The sequence below is a fragment of the Vespa velutina genome, chromosome 1 (genome assembly GCF_912470025.1).
Source record: "Vespa velutina chromosome 1, iVesVel2.1, whole genome shotgun sequence".
NCBI lineage: Eukaryota > Metazoa > Arthropoda > Insecta > Hymenoptera > Vespidae > Vespa > Vespa velutina.
Genome location: NC_062188.1, coordinates 17,017,730 through 17,033,895, shown reverse-complemented (window position 1 = coordinate 17,033,895; position 16,166 = coordinate 17,017,730). Strand labels below are relative to the sequence as shown.

The following is a 16,166-nucleotide window of genomic DNA, read 5'->3' as shown; positions in this document are numbered from 1 at the left end:
AAAGCACACGATTAATCTTATCGAAATAAACAAGCTTTTAAATAGAACAAATTTTTAAATAACTTAGACATTTATCAAATGGATATGTTTTATATTTAAAGCAATCAATCCAATAGTCCTAATAAATTTTTTTTGAAAACAATTGTTTCTAAAGTTACTTCGATTTATCCTATGACCATCCTATATTCAAGTTTGAAATTTAAATTGGTAAAAATGTCTTTATCTCGAAGATCGACACTTCCTTTCTTTTTTTTTTTTTCTTTTTTTTTTCTTTTTTTCTATATTTTCAAAGTCAATCCTATCGTAAAGTTCGATAAATCATCGATGGAACGAAATGTAAATAGAAAGATGTAACAAATAATAATGACTCCTCCCATTAGTTCCTTCATATCGATCGGTATTGGCGAACGTTGATAAACGATATAACGTTAACAAAAAAGCAACCCCTTTCTCTCCCTCTTTCTCTCTCTCTCTCTCACTCTCTCTCTCTCATATGTATATATATATATATATAAATATATATATATATATATATATATGTATATATATATATAGATATGTCTCTCTATGTCCCTCCTGGTCCCTTGGAAAAGAGTCTGACAATTTTATTTTATTTTTATATACGAAGGGTATGATATCGTCAGTATTTTTTTTTTTTAGTAAGCCCCTAGAAAATGCATGGATAAAGGATGAATAGATTACCCTCTCGGAATGGATCAAAAGAATATTGATTTGAAAAATATAACATCTCGTTACCGTTCGAAAAGCAGAAAACAGGAAATTTGGAGAGATGAACTAGCCAGGCAGGCAGGCAGGCAGGCAGCCAGCCAGCCAACCAGCCATCCAACCAACCAACCATCCAACCAGCCAGCCAGTCAACGTATATACATTGCTGAGAAAGATACTTCCTCGTCGTTCGTTGCATAAAACAAAAGAGACCCATGGAAGGCGATATCCCAAGCTTTATACGCTTATGTCTCTGAGCTCGTAGCTTCGGTGACGTCGTACTTGGAAATACGATATACCGTATAACGGGATGTTCAGGTAGATGTTGTGTATATATCGGTGATATCCATAGGGTCGTCGGTTTTCTCTCTCTCTCTCTCTCTCTCTCTCTCTCTCTCTCTCTCTCTTTATCTCTCTCTTACTCTCTCATGTTGCAAGGTAACATAAATTTCTCGAGCATAACGCGCTTGTTCGCGCGCCCGGCCATATTCGATCGTAAGAATATCCAAGTAGCATACCTTCCATTTGCCGAATGTCGTTTCGCCGAGTTGAAAAGCTTTTCGCAATGCACCCAACATATACATAAATACATTCATACACATGTACATATACACAGATATACAAAGGCAGACATATATGCATATACATACATATATACGTACGTACGTACACAAATACAAAAAAAGATACAGAGATAGAAAAAAGGTGGAGATGTAGGAAAAGACAAAAAAAGTTTCTAGATGTGTATATGTATTTCGGTTTTCTGTATGAGTCGGATTCCTCCTGCAAAAATACAAAACTTTTTCTCAAACGTCCACTTTCCCGCAGCTTAATTAGTACTTCGCGCGAGGAGAAGCTCCTTTCGCGAAACAAACTTTCTCTGTCGTAGTGTACATGTTTCACGTATGTAAAAAGTACTTTTTTCAAAATAAACAAACAGGAGACAGAGAAACTAAAGAGAGAAAAAAAAAAAACAAATAAAAGAAGAAAAGAAGTAATGAAAAATAAGTTGCGTTTAAGTGACGCTTTTCTCATTTGAGAGATACAATTTTCTCGCTATATAAAAGAAAAAGGATAAAAAAAAAAAAAAAAAAAAAAAAAAAAGGAAAAAAAAAAAATAAAGAAAAATACAAAACAAAATAAAACGAGAAAAATTATACCGATGACCATTTCGTTCTAACACAAATTTGATTATGCAAAACGATGAAAAATATTCTCCTTTCAATTGTTTTCAAATTTACAATATTTGCTACGTACATATATTAGAAGTATTATTACCGTCATCTTTTCATCGTAATTGTATTTTCGCTTTAACGTCGTATTCTCGATACAACGTTAGAAAAATATTATAACCACAATCGGATATCAGTTGCTATGATAAAAAGAACGAATAGATAATAAAAACGTATTTATATGAAAACGGGAGATTCTCGATAAAGAAGGAATTATTATTGCTTTTCACTGTAGATTCAAATGAAGTTGAGAGAAGGACGATAACGTTTGTCGAGGAACAAATCGCGATACACCTTGCAACGAATATAGTAGTAGTTGAGAATAGAATGGAAAGGGAAACGCATTGTGCTTCGGCAATTCTCTCTTTCTCTTTCTCTCTCTCTGAACTCATGCACATATTGTATTTCTACGAGAGAATGAGAGAAAGAGAAGACACAGGGGTGGAGAGAACTACCATGTCAGGTTCCTTTGTATTTCCGACGTATAATAATCGTAATAGCTCTATCCCCACTCTTCTTGTCCTATGCCCATGTTCCCTTGGCCTGTTCCCCTGTACCCCTCCCTCTACCTTTCCTTCGCAGCACGAGGGAATACAATTGCCCGCGGCGGTCGTCCGTACGCGAGTGCCATTGATGGCACAAGTGGCGCAACTTGCATTCTCCAGTGGCAATTGGTCAGAATGCAAACCGCGATGGTGGGTGTACTGCTTGTCCATGGTTAACCGACCTTAGGCCAGACTCCACATACTCGAGCCAAGGAATGGACGAAGAATATTGGGATTGCCATTGGTAAACACATTCCGAGACTACGCAGAGAACGCCATAGTCCGGAAACCTAAATCCTAGCCACCCCTCTCTCTCTCTCTCTCTCTCTCTCTCTCTCTCTCTCTCTCTTTCTCTCTCTGATTGTGGTCATTGATCTATCATGAGCATAATTAGTGAACGTGTTATTATGAATTCAATGAGTATCTTTGTAAATATAGATTATTTTTCATTTCTTTCCTTCATTCAATAAAATTATCTACGACAATAGCATTGTTATTGATTTAGAAATAAATGAAATTGTTATTGGATTATTCTACAGGAAGAATTCTTCTTTATCTCGTAAATAATTTATCGTTTCGTCAGACACGGATCTCAAAATACGCGAATTGTACCTCTACTTATCGATCGTCGCTATTATGGTTACACGATGACCCACGTTAAACGGATTTATAATCAAGGATTAGATGCCGCACTGATTACTAATTACAAATGTAGATAGCAATTACGAGACTGATTAATATCAAAGTGATACGTTCCAGAAAACGGTGAATGGATTAGAGTTACGTAGAGGTAGAATGTACTTGTTACAATGTAAAGGTCGTTAAACCGTTAAAATGAAAATTCTAATTAACTTCGAGAAGCCTCGAGGTATCCCATAAACTGCCGTTTTAAGGATCGAAAAATCAAAATACAATTTTGAGAAGTCCTCTCTAGAATGTTGAGCGGCGAACGAACGATGAAAAAAAAAAAAAAAAGAAAAAGGAGAAAAAAAGGAGAGGAAAAAGGAAAAAAAAAGAAGAAACGCAAATATTTCGTTCGAAACAATATTTGTCCACTGCAAGAAAAACAATAATAACAACAGAACGTATACACATTGTTTTGTCGTTAGTTTCTCGCTACAATACTACCATCATTGTTGTCCAGCGATATCGCGAAAACAACAACGTTCTATCGCTTCACTGAAAAAATATAGACGAATTAATTCATCGTACCGATCCATTGATCCCTTTTATCCGTCATCCATCATCGATTACAAAAATGGAAGGTGAAGAGTCCGATGTACAGAAGGGTGGAATTTTTTTTTTTCTATTTTTCATTCGCGATCGAATGTCACGTCACAAACATAAGTCACGAATTTGTCAATATTTTTTTTTTTTTCTAGGTAAGAGCATTGGGCAAAGCTCACGATCGAGACTCAACATCCATCGAGAGGGAAAAAGAGAGAGAGAGAGAGAGAGAGAGAGAGAGAGGGAGAGAAAGAGAGAAAGAGAGAGAGAGAGAGAGACAGGTAGAATATTGTTGGTATTTTTAGCGAAAGATAACGTTTCTTTATCTCTATATATCGACCGAATCGTTCAAAGCCTGACTAAAAGAAATAAAAACAGCTTGGGATAAAGAGAAAGTCCTTTTTTCGCGGTACTTTGATCGCCGATAAAAGCAAAAAGCTTTGCGATAAATTCGCACCGATGACCGACTTTCAACTGAGTTAAATGATCTAACTGTGAAATGGTGATAGGGCGAGGAAAAAGGTTTGAGAGGTGTGGCAACCCCTCATGAGGTACAAGGCGCCATAAGTGGTCTGAAACGAGCTGAGAATTCCTATGGAAAGCCATCCTCCCCTTGCACAAGACTTTCTCCCTCTCACCCTCTCTCTCTCTCTCTCTATTTCTCATAAACATGTAGTAGTAAACGTCGCGTGTGACCTGCTGCCATACGCTTTTCATACGCTTCGTGTTACCGAGAGCGATGGTATTTAAGCCTGCCAAGGATAATGACGTTCCCGCGTTAAAACAACTTCAGTTCAGCGAGTTATTTCGTCTTTCGGATCGTTTACCGGTGTGTCGATGTATGTAAGCTGCTGAACACATTGCGGACGGTCGTGTTTCGTTGCTCCTTTTCGAAGGAATTGAATTGTAAAATAAGACTGAGTCAGCTCTGAACTCGATAATTGCTTCTGACTGAACAACGACGTAGAGTAGCGTGGTAACTAATTAGTTTACGACAACTTGTGGTAACTCAGTTCGCTTTTAAAAATGTGTCTAACTTCTCTTTTGGACTTCGTCATCGTCCGAGGCTTTGGAAAAAGTAAATTAACAAAAAAAAAAAAAATAAAATAAAAGAAAAGAAAAAAAAAAGAAAGAAAGAAATGGAGGAGAGAAAAATAATAATAATAAAAAAAAAGATGTTTTTTTTTTCTCAAGACAAGCGTCCAACTAAAATGTTCGAATACGCGACAGTATCGTCAGTGTTGAATTTTTGTTTTTTTTAAAATATCAACCGAAATAATTAAACCGAAAGAAAAGCCACAAAATGCTTGCCTTCTCTTTTATACATAGGTATATTTGATTACTACGTGGTAGAATCAATTTCACGCAGGAAATATGAAAAACATAGAAATGCTTTGCGGAATGCAATTTCGGTGACCTACAACGTTCTCGTAGCTTTCCGATCCCTCCAATTAATTCCGTACAGCGGTCGTATTCGCGGGAGTATAATTTAAATGAATAAATTACATCTGCGCTTCTGTTTAAATGGCTCGTTTTATATTTACGAAAAATGGAGAATACTATATATATATATATATATATATATATATATATATATATATATACACATATATAAAAAAGAAGAATACAGCACGACCTACAATGAATAGTAGCAAAGCGTGAAATGCTTTTTCGCAAGATAGATCGAAAAATACCGTGCGTATGGAAAAGTCGTAAATCATCGAGTTCTTTGAAGTACACTGCACACGAATGAATCGTTCGAAATACTGGGAAAATGGGCAAAAAAGAAAAATAGGGCGGTTTGTATAATTACGGGGAAGAAAAAGGAAAATATTTTAAAAATCAGTCATTCGTTGCGTTAAATCAAAGCCATAGGAAAAATATAATAAAAAAGAAGAAGAAAAGCTATATGTAACTCGATGAGAAAAAAGAAAAAAACAAAAAAAAAAAAAAGAAGAAACGTAATCTCGAAGGATTCATGTAAATCAAAACGGTGTATTATTTTTTTCTTAGAGATATTTCGCTTTAATTACACGTTTCTTAGCCCGACATCGCATTCTAAAATCTCTTCTATGATATCAGGCTCTTCCGCATAAATATCATTCTTGGATTAGCATTTTAAAATCAACAAGCTTCGCTTTAATTACATTTTCCGTGTCTCCCTTTTCTACTGCGAAAACTCGCGTTATACCTACGGTAAATACGTTAAAACATCGTAGAAAATGAAGAAAGCGAAGGGACTGGAAACTCGACACTCGAACTCATGGAAAGTAGATAAAAGTGAAGAAGATTTTACTGTTTCTACAAATTCGTCTACCATTTCACTTTGTTTTCAAATTAACGTCAATTATTTTTTTACCCATAAAAAAAAAAAAAAAAAAAAAAAAAAAAAAAAAAAAAAAAAAGACAAAAGAAAAATTCGACTATGCCTGCTACTGCCGTATATAAAGAGGGGAAAGAAGAAAAAAGGGAAAAAGAGAAAAAAGTAAAAAAGAAAAAAAAAAAAGAAAGAGAAAAGAAGAAATAACGTTAATCGTAGACCGTCGATTAATCCTAAAGTAGCGAATTCGTGTGGTATAAATGAGGCGAAGGACGCGTTAGAAGTGGCTTACGACGTAAATTCGAGGACGAGGATGCAGGCAAGGACGAGTGGTAGGAGAAGGTAAGTTTGAAGGGGATTGTAAAGATGGAGAAGGAGGAAGGTGAAAGCGTAGTTCGCACGGAGCCGTCGCATGCACCTCGAGATTGCATAATGACATAATATTCATGACGGTGCGCTTATGCTCGCGACCGACTAGGTAATAAGGGTGTCGTGAATAGGGGAGGTAGGTTAGGAGATGGTGGAAAGCTTCGAGTGGTAAGAGAAAGAGAAAGAGAAAGAGAGAGGGGGGGGGAGGGGGGAGGAGAACGGGGAGGGGGGGAGTTCAATCCCTTCTTCTCGATGGAAAGGAGAGAGAATGAGAGAATATGTTGGTAGTTGTGTGTTGGAGGAAGAGGTAAAGTAGTAGCAAAAGTATACTAGAGTAAGGAGAATGTAGAAGGTGCTATATATATACATATATATATATATATATATATAGAGAGAGAGAGAGAGAGAGAGAAAAAGAGAGAAAGAGAGGGAGAGAGAGAAAGACAGAGAGAAATACAGAGAAAGAGAGAGAGAGAGAGAGAGAGAGAGAGAAAGAGAGCAAAGCTGACGGGCGGCGGACACATTTTTAATTAAGACAGTTTCGAGGCGTAATTAATTTTACGACGGCGCTACCTAACGACTGCCATGGCTCTTCCTAACAGGCTCTACTTCATCCTCCTTCCTTCCAACCCTTCTCTACTTTCTCCTATTCGTTCATACTTCTTTCCCCTTCTTTCGTAAAAGCTCGTGGAAGCTTGTCTAACGTCCTCGCTTCCTCGATTCTACGTATGCAATCAGTAGAGTTGCATTCCTGCGTAGATATTTACGTATGTATATATGTATGTATGTATGTATATATGTATGTACCTACTTGGTTACCTAACTACTCACGTTTTCCTCCCTTTTCCTCGTTTCCCGAGTGAAAAAGTAAATACTAATATTTTTACCATCTCTCTTTTTCTTTCTTTCTTTCTTTCTTTCTCTTGAGACGAGATCGTTATCGTCGACGTGAGAGAGAAAGAGAGAAAGGGAGAACACTTTGGAAAACCTAAATAGAAACGAGAGAAACGAGTACTCGCGTTAATTTTATTTGCATTTAAAGCGGGCCTCAGCTCGCGCGAGCTAAACGCATATTTGAAATTTAAATCCGATACCTTTCGAGTCAGGGATTTAAAAGATCTCGTACGTGTCTCTTCTACAAAGATTATATTTATATCTTTAGTGGATACCTCATTCGCCGGAAATGTCTCTTCTCGTATTAAAGTAAACATGAAATATCGATATTTTTTTCTTCTTCTGAAGATATTCTTATATATCAAAGGAAAAGTGATAAAGAGAGAGAGAAGGAGAGAAAGAGAGAGAGAGAAAGAGAAAGAGAGAGAGAGAGAGAGAGAGAGAGAGACAGAGAAGAAAGAGAAAGAGACAAACAATTATGTATTTCAAAGACCATGAAAAGAGATACCCATGCGTGATGATGAAACGAAATGTTCTCTCTTCTCTTTTTCACGAAAATGCGTCGTTTCCGTCTTCGTTGTTGGCGTCGGCGTCGTCGCGAAACCACTGGAAGAAATTTCGAGTTCGCCTGGCAGTCTGGCGTGTCATTTAATTTTTTATCTCGCTTCGCGTTTTTATTATGCCGAGAGAAAGGTTTAGGTGAGAGGGGTGGAAGAGGGTCGATGCATAAATTGCAATGTGTCACGCAGTCGACTCCTCCCTCTAGTTACTCCCACCCACGTCGTTTCCATCCCTTCTCTTCTTTACCCTGTCACCATCGCCACCGACACTACCACATCTCGCGCCCTACCACATCAGAGACCCTTTTTCCTGCCGAAACTTGAAGCCCGGAAGATAGAGAGAAAAAGAACGATCTCTTTTCATCTCTGGCTGCACTGTTTTATGAACAACTTGAATTATGCGATCTTTAAGAGATAAAACTTTCCCCAAACGTGGTGTAAGAGATTTTCACCGGTGAGTCCACTCAACGTTCTACACCCTTCGAAAAAAAAAGTGCCACCCGTTATACAAGACGATGATGACGACGACGACGACGACGACGACGACGACAACAACGACGACGACGTTATGCTGCTGTTCTTTGCGTTGAAGGAGAAAACCTGCACTAAAACGAGTCTGCTTTTTTTCTTGTTTTCTTTTTTCTTTTCTTTCCTTTTTCTTCTTTTTTCTTCTTCTTCTTCTTCTTCTTTTATCTTTCTTTCTTTTTCTCTTTTTTTTTCTTTCTTTTTCTCTTTTTTTCTTTTTTTTTTTTTTTTTTTTTTTTTTTTTCCTTTAAAGAACGCGAAGCTCAACTTCGCTACCGTCTTTCTTGCCAACCAAGCTTAATTCTCGAGTTAATTTTACGCGATGTCGAACAGCACGCTACGATGCATATGCATCTCATTAATGAAACGCGTTTTCGCGAAATATTTTTCTTCTTTGAGAAACACATATAAAACTGTTACGAGTACGGTGCAATTAATGTGCTACCTATAGATCGAGGCCATATCTAATGACATTGTAAATATTCACTTTAGCGAGAATGGTTATATACAGAGTTAATAGACTATTCTATATTATATCATGGGAAATATCAACCGATTGAACGAAAATCGATAATGAATATAGAGAAATCTAATGGGTACTATATTACAAATGTCGATAACATTTTGGCAAATTTCACTCTAAAACATAATAATAAGTAATGATTAATAAGAAATGATAGACTATATCAGTGATGCATCTCACATTTAACGTGTCTATGAATTAACACCATTATCAAAGCCGCAATCATGTTCATCGCTATTCGATTACTGTTAATTAATTTACCATTTTTATAAATGAACCGAATGAATCTAAACGAGAATCCTGAGTATTCGTAGATATTAGAAATTAATTAGCGGTTGATCAATTATTTTGTACTAGATTAAACGGTATCACGTTTCCAATTATTAAATTTTGCTCGAATATGTTATTAAATATTGAACTACCAAATCAATCGTATCTAATTTTAAGCATAACTAGTTTTTCATAACGATTTATAATTTCAATCTCTCTCTCTCTCTCTTTCACACACACATACAAACACACACACACACACACACACTTTATATTTCCATCTTTATATCTCTACCTCTCTTATAGCAAACCAATAATTTTTTTTATATTTTACGAAATAAATTTTTTCTTTTTTCTTTTTTCTTTTTTCTTCGTTAAATACATACCACAAAGAATATTGATTTTAGTTGGCTGCGTTTACGTCAAGCTCTCGAGATGCAGCCACGATCTTTTTCCATTCGGAAAAATAGAAATACCTACCTAGGTAGACTGTTAGCTACCTTCTCTCTACGTACCTCGACACGGTTTTATCGCGGGCGAATTATTGAAATGTCAAAGATTTTTTCTCTCTCTTTTACCGCGAGACTCGTAGAAATGGCAGGCGCAATAACCGTTATTCCGTTGGTAGGTTGGTTGGTTGGTTGGTTTATCTGCTGGCAAAAAAGAAAGAAGAAGAAGAAGTAAAAAAAAAAAAAAAAAAAGATCTGTTAAGCGACGCACACCGATATCAAAACCGTTAACCGATAAACGTTTACCTTTACGCGTTGATTTCAACCTCTTGCGCGCTCGTTCTGTCACCTTATATTTCTAGACTTATCACGAGCAATATTATCGAATCGGTTTTACGAGCTTCTTAAAGACGTATAAAAAAAAATAACACGCAACAAAAAGTAAAAATCATAAAATCGAAAGCTCAATATTACTTATCTCTCTGATATCTTAAATTACAATTAATATTAATCGAATAACATAGCTATGATAAAAATAATTGAGAAATTATGAAATAAAATCTCGGAGAAAATGTTAGCTGGGAAATGTGGATACGGTTTACAAAATAAAAAAAAAAAGAAAAAGAAGACGAAAGAGAGAGAGAGAGAGAGAGAGAGAGAGAGAGAGAGAGAGAAAGAGAGAGAGAGAGAGAGAGGGAGGGAGGGAGAGAGACAGAGATAGAATGTGGAAGTGCAAGGCGACACACTGGCGTGTCACGATGACGAAGAGTTGCATTAATAAAGCTCGCGAGAGCCGGTAAATTCGTTGTGGAATATTAATTAGTTTTTCCTTGGGTACATTAACGATAAGGAATGCCCGGCACGATTCAATAACGTCGTGGGCTCGCTTGACGCATCGCTTTAGTTTTTACTTGTGCCAACGAATAATAATGCGAGTTAGATATAACCAATGGAAACTAATAGAAATTATGAGAGGTACAAAAGTATGGGAGAGATGAAGAAGAAATGAAAAATGAAAAAAAAATTACAGATAAAAAGAAAAATGTAGATACGAAGTGGAAAATAAGATAAAAGAAAGAAAAATATATCTTCATAAAAAATTTCGATTATAAGGGATGATATCTATGGATGAATATTTAAATGTAATTTGTGAGGGAAGAAATGAATTTAAAAAGAAAACAAAAGAAGAAAAAGACAAAAAAAAAAAAAAAAAGAAAAAAAAAGAAAAGATTTACACGTTCGAAATTTCTTTCATTCAAAAATTTGACTTCGATTAATAAAGTGTGTTTATATTGTTTTGATTTTCATTCAAGTAAAATTCAAGTTTATATGACAGAACCTTGAAAGGATCTACAACTCGAAAATTTGTAAGGGCAAGCCTGAGTAAGGTTTACCCTTGGCATCGATTCACATTTTCGTAGATGCTAGCATACATATCCGCAGCAGCTGTACCAGCCGTGTCCTGCGGTCGCCCGTTGTCCTCCTGCAGGCAGAATGGAGAGGGATACGATCCCTCTGGAATATTAATACCACGCGAAATATTATAAGCCACGGTAGTCGACGACTCGGGAATACTAAATATCGTGTGTCCTGTAGAACACTCTTCGAATACTCTATCCTGTCATTTTAACTTCGAACGATCGAACGGGACGACAATTAAAACAATTATATTAACAAATTCTTATTAAAGGGATTTTACAAATTTCTTTTTCTCTCGTAATTTTTATTCGTAATATTTTTTTTTCTTTCAATTGAATATTAAGATTTATTATTAATTCACGTGTAATCTTAATTAAAAATATAAATTTGTTATAACAAAACGAACGTAATAAACAATCAATGTCTCTCCCACTCATAATTGAGTTTCATTCGCAGTTTCGCGTTAAATATCGATGTGCAGTGTGCATCCAGGTTATTAGAGAGAGAAAGAGAGATAGATAGATAGAGAGAGAGAGAGAGAGAGAGAGAGAGGGAGAGAGAGAGAGAGGGTGTTACGCGTCGAGTTACGCGTTCTAGCGCGATTATGAGGAGAACAAACTTCTCTTCTAACATTTCACGAACTAGGGCTATCGTACTTAGCTTCGACTATGAGGAAATACACGCTTGTCGTATGTACAACGAGAGGAACCGTAAGACGTCTCATTACTGTATAATTAATGCTTAACTAGTGTCGTTCTAAGACGTGTCAACGAGTATAATTTCCATTAGATAATTGGAGACGGAGGGAACAAGCTGTTGTGGTGACCGTAATTATATCGAAAGCTAAAGTTTTATCGACAAAGAAATTATCAGTAATTATTCCAAAATGCATTGCATTATAATTTATTGAAAGATAGAAAAAAAAAAGAAAAAAAAAAAATGATAGCTCCGTTGTCTTCAAAGAGAATTTTTGTGCTACAATTTTTGTTTTTTCTCTATTTTTTCCTTTCTTTGTTTTTTTTGTTTTGTTTTTTTTTTCTTTTTTTTTTCTTTTTCTTTTTTTTTTTTGTATTTCTTTTTTACTACGATCGATACAAGCGTTGTTTACAGACACTCTCGTAAATTATTGTTTCTCTCGATATTTTGATCGGACAAGTTTACGTTCGTTATATTTGACTAAAACAAAATAATGATTAAAGATTTATTTTTCTGAATCACCATCGAGTTCCCCCAGTAATTTAGCAAACTCTGTAGAACAACGATTTACCTCTATTAGACAAAGCAGGTACGGGAAAGTGGCGCGCTACATCGACCGTAATTACAATTAACGAGAAACTTCTCTCATAGCGGCAACAAAGAAGTCAGATTGCTTTCCACTTCGATCCTTTCTCCCTCTCACCCTTCTCTTTCTCTCTTCTCTCTTATGCCCGTATGAAACACGCGCATTAGAAACTTCCTACCGAATAAAACCAAATTCACAAGCGGTAAACTAATACCACAGAGAAACCAAATCGAAAATACGAGCTCCACCTATACTATTAACGTTGCTTGTGATTTACCGTGGATGTTTGTTCAAACTCTTTCTCTCTCTCTCTCTCTCTCTCTCTCTCTCTCTTGAAATAGAAAAAGAAAATAAATGATCGATTAGAAAACGCATATCTTCCATTGAAAGAGCAAACGAAAAAAAAGAAAAGAGAAAAAGGAAAAAGAAGAAAAAACTCCGGACGAAATTTCAAGGAATTTATGGTACACGTTGTACGCAAAAGAAAACTACTTTCGAAGGAATTTTTCGAGTAAATCGATTTCCCACAAAGAAAAACAGAAAATCTCGATAATCCAATAACAGAAGGAAAGAGACTATAGTCATTGATTTCGTTCGTTCCAATATATAGGAACATAGAAACGTATGTAGAATATCACTGCCATGCGATAGGAATCTATGATTAGGAGAAGCCCTTTTCTCTATAGCATACAAAGAACGAAGAGGAATAAGACCCTATACTTTCCTTGATGATACGGAGGAAACGAAGAGGGGTGAATAGCTGGCGAGAAATCGCATCCATTATGCAGAGTGGTCAAGGAATTATATCGCTCGCGTACCTGCAACACGGATAAGGCTCGGCCGGAATCGCGTGCAAAATTCAAAGCCGAAGGCGTCTTTTCGGGCGCGAACTCGCTCGAATCCAGAAGCTATGAGTCGTCGTCGTACTAGAAGGAAGAGAAAATGGAAATGAGATATATATATATATAGAGAAAGAGAGAGAGAAAGGAAAGACTACTGTTACCAACAGTTACGATCCCAGCGGTTTGTCGTTGAGAGGAATAAGGTCATTCAACGTTTCAACGAAAACACGTACGACGTCGACGTTGGCTGACGTCGATCGCGTTTATTCCTCTGGAAAATCACATCTCTCTCTCTCTCTCTCTCTCTCTCTCTCTCTCTCTCTCTCTCTCTCTCTCTTTCTCTTTCTCTCTTTTTACGAGCTGAGTTTCGACCGATGCGAAACAGGACGGCGGAAACAAAATTCACAGGAAAACCTTTAGCGGTTAACGGCCACATCGTTAACGATAATTAATTTCAAACGGATCCAATTATATGAACTAGTGAAAAGTAAAAGATGAGAGAGAAAGCGAGAGAAATAGAGAGGGAGAGAGAGAGAAAGAGAGAGAGAGAGAGAGAGAAGGTACGTAGAGAACGAAGTTCTAGAGAGAGTAGAACCAGGTATAACACTTAAATTTCCTGTTCCTTTCGCTCGTGGAAACTCGCAATACTTCCCGATTAACGTGCCGCAATTTAGTCGATAAATTTGCCGATGAAATTCCGAAATGCTCGCGGTGATATTAAATTCCGCTTTCGGAAGGAGCCCAACATGAAGCACCTCTTCTTCGGGTCTACGTCTTCGCGAATGCTTCTCTCTCCTATCCTCTTACCACGACGTACAAGTTTCTTTTGCTTGAAATCGTGGATGCTAGGAAAAGCTTTCTTCGTTCCCAGGATACTGAAGAATTTTTTAAATTCGCCTTTATTCGGAACGATAACGTGCATAGAAAGAGAGAGAGAGAGTGAGAGAGAGAGAGAGAGAGAGAGGAAGACTTCGATTTTAATTAAGAAAAATTGCTCGTGATTTCGAATTTTCTATCCTTATTTTCCACAATTAGATACCCAAGAAATGTAGTATCAGCAAACGATGATAATAATTCCATACGAAAGATTTAAATTATAATTATGGGTTCAAAAGAAAGACAATAAGAAAAGTATAATGAGACAGACATTAGTAATAGGATAAAAGAAAAAAAATAGGATTATAGGTATTATATAGTCAATGGAACGGGGAAAATAAAGAGAGAGAGAGAGAGAGAGAGAGAGTGAGAGAGAGAGAGAGAGAGAGGAAGAGAGAGAGAGAGAAAACGGAAGAGAGCATGGCTCGCGGTAGACGAGCCATTTACGGGCGCGTAAGCGGTTTCCATTGTCTATGGAGGTATAATGGAGTAATCTAGCGGTGATGCACCGCCACCAAGGCTGATATTCAAATCGTGCGCCTCTTGCAAGTACATACGAGCGACCACAATACCGGCCCTTCCGGTCGGAGGAAGGTGGAGAAGAGGAAGGAGATAGTGGTAGACGTGCGCGAACATACCTTCTGAGTGAGAGGAAGATAGATATAGAGGGAGAAAGTGACTTCGACTAGATGAACCGCGAACATTGCCCTAACCAGAAAACAAACCTTTGAGGTTGCTTTGATTCTAAGTGAAAAGGCGCGAAATTCGAATATACGAGGACCCAAACTATCGGTACGGTATATATCTCGTAATGACGAAAAATTTGCTGACGTGTGTTCAAAATTTTACGAGGGTCTGGTTTGAACGACTGAATTTTATCGAATTTTTTTTTTTTTCCCCGAGATCACGATAAATAACGATAAATAACGACAACGTTCATCTATCATTCTTACGGCTATTTTTTTCTTTTTTGTATTTTCCTTTTTTTTCTTCTTTTTCTTGGTTTTTTTTCTTTTTTTTTTTTTTTTTTTTTTTTTTACATTTTATAATACCTCCGCTTTAATCTAACAATCAAGCTTATCTTGAAATATTGACTAGTGCACAAAGATTTTTATCGATTGACCATAAATATGAGAGATGTTCTATTAAAAAAAAAAAAAAAAAAAAAAAAAAAAAGAAAAAAAAAAAAAAAAAAAAAAAAGGGAAAAGAAAAAAGGAAAAAAAAAAAAAATAAAAGAATGAGGTTCGAAATTTATCAAGACATTTTTTTTAATAACTACCGATGGATAAAGTTTTCAAGGGTAGAAAAATCTATCCTCTACCATCCCCCCCCCCTTCTTTATGTCACCATCGTGGTTGGTTATGCGCGTTAACCTACACCACTCGCGCATCATCGACGTGCAGATGCATCTAACCATCTATGCATATATACACCTTCACGTGAAACATTCTCTCTCTCTCTCTCTCTCTCCCTCTCTCTCTCTCTCTCCCTCTCTCTCTCTCTCTCTCTCTCTCTCTCTCTCTTTATCTTTCACTGTGTGGGTTACGAGTTTCGTATACGCTTGGTCGTGCGCGCTGGTTACGGCGATATATCATCGCACGTCCAGAGTCATAACGTGACGCGCGCAACACGCTCGTGCATCAGTCATTTAGCCGCAAATGGAATCTGCTTCCTTCCTCTTGCCGCGTTTCCGCGCCTTCTACACGCTATTTTATATACATTCTCGCAGCCATTGTATTCTAGGAAAGAGAGAATGCGCGCGCGCACACACTCAACTGCACACCGATTTTCGTTCGACGATACGAAATCGGAGCTTGTAGAAAGTGCAACCCTTCACGAAATTCGTAGAAACTCGCTAGAAATTAATTACTTTGGTGAGGCAACAAAGTGCTTTTATTAACAATGGATTATGATCGACGACGAGACCATACGAGATCGCGTTCGAAGGTTTCTGAAGCTTCCTAGATGACGGATGAGTACGAGGTCTCTCCTTCCTTCGTGAATTTTCGTCGTTTGCACAGCAACGAACAACGTTTTGTAATTTTCTTTCTCTTCCTTAAAAGAAATCGTTTAAACGTTATAATTATTTTCATAACGTTCACATTG

At 36.9% G+C, this 16,166-nt stretch overlaps 1 protein-coding gene across 8 annotated transcripts in view; it reads right to left on the bottom strand.

The window, feature by feature from the left end:
• The window catches only part of LOC124950285, a 202,050-nt gene that overhangs the window by 167,273 nt on the left and 18,611 nt on the right, over positions 1 to 16,166 (bottom strand). The window contains exons 3-4 of one of the 8 annotated variants that reach the window (XR_007101318.1): positions 13,160 to 13,267; positions 8,566 to 9,841 (exon numbers count right to left, since the gene is read on the bottom strand). The exons of 5 other annotated variants lie outside the window; for them this stretch is intronic. The gene's annotated coding sequence lies outside the window, so the exon portion shown is untranslated. Of the gene's footprint in view, positions 1 to 8,565; positions 9,845 to 13,159; positions 13,268 to 16,166 lie in introns of those variants that run through there. 2 more of the 8 variants (XR_007101320.1, XR_007101317.1) reach the window with 2 other exon arrangements.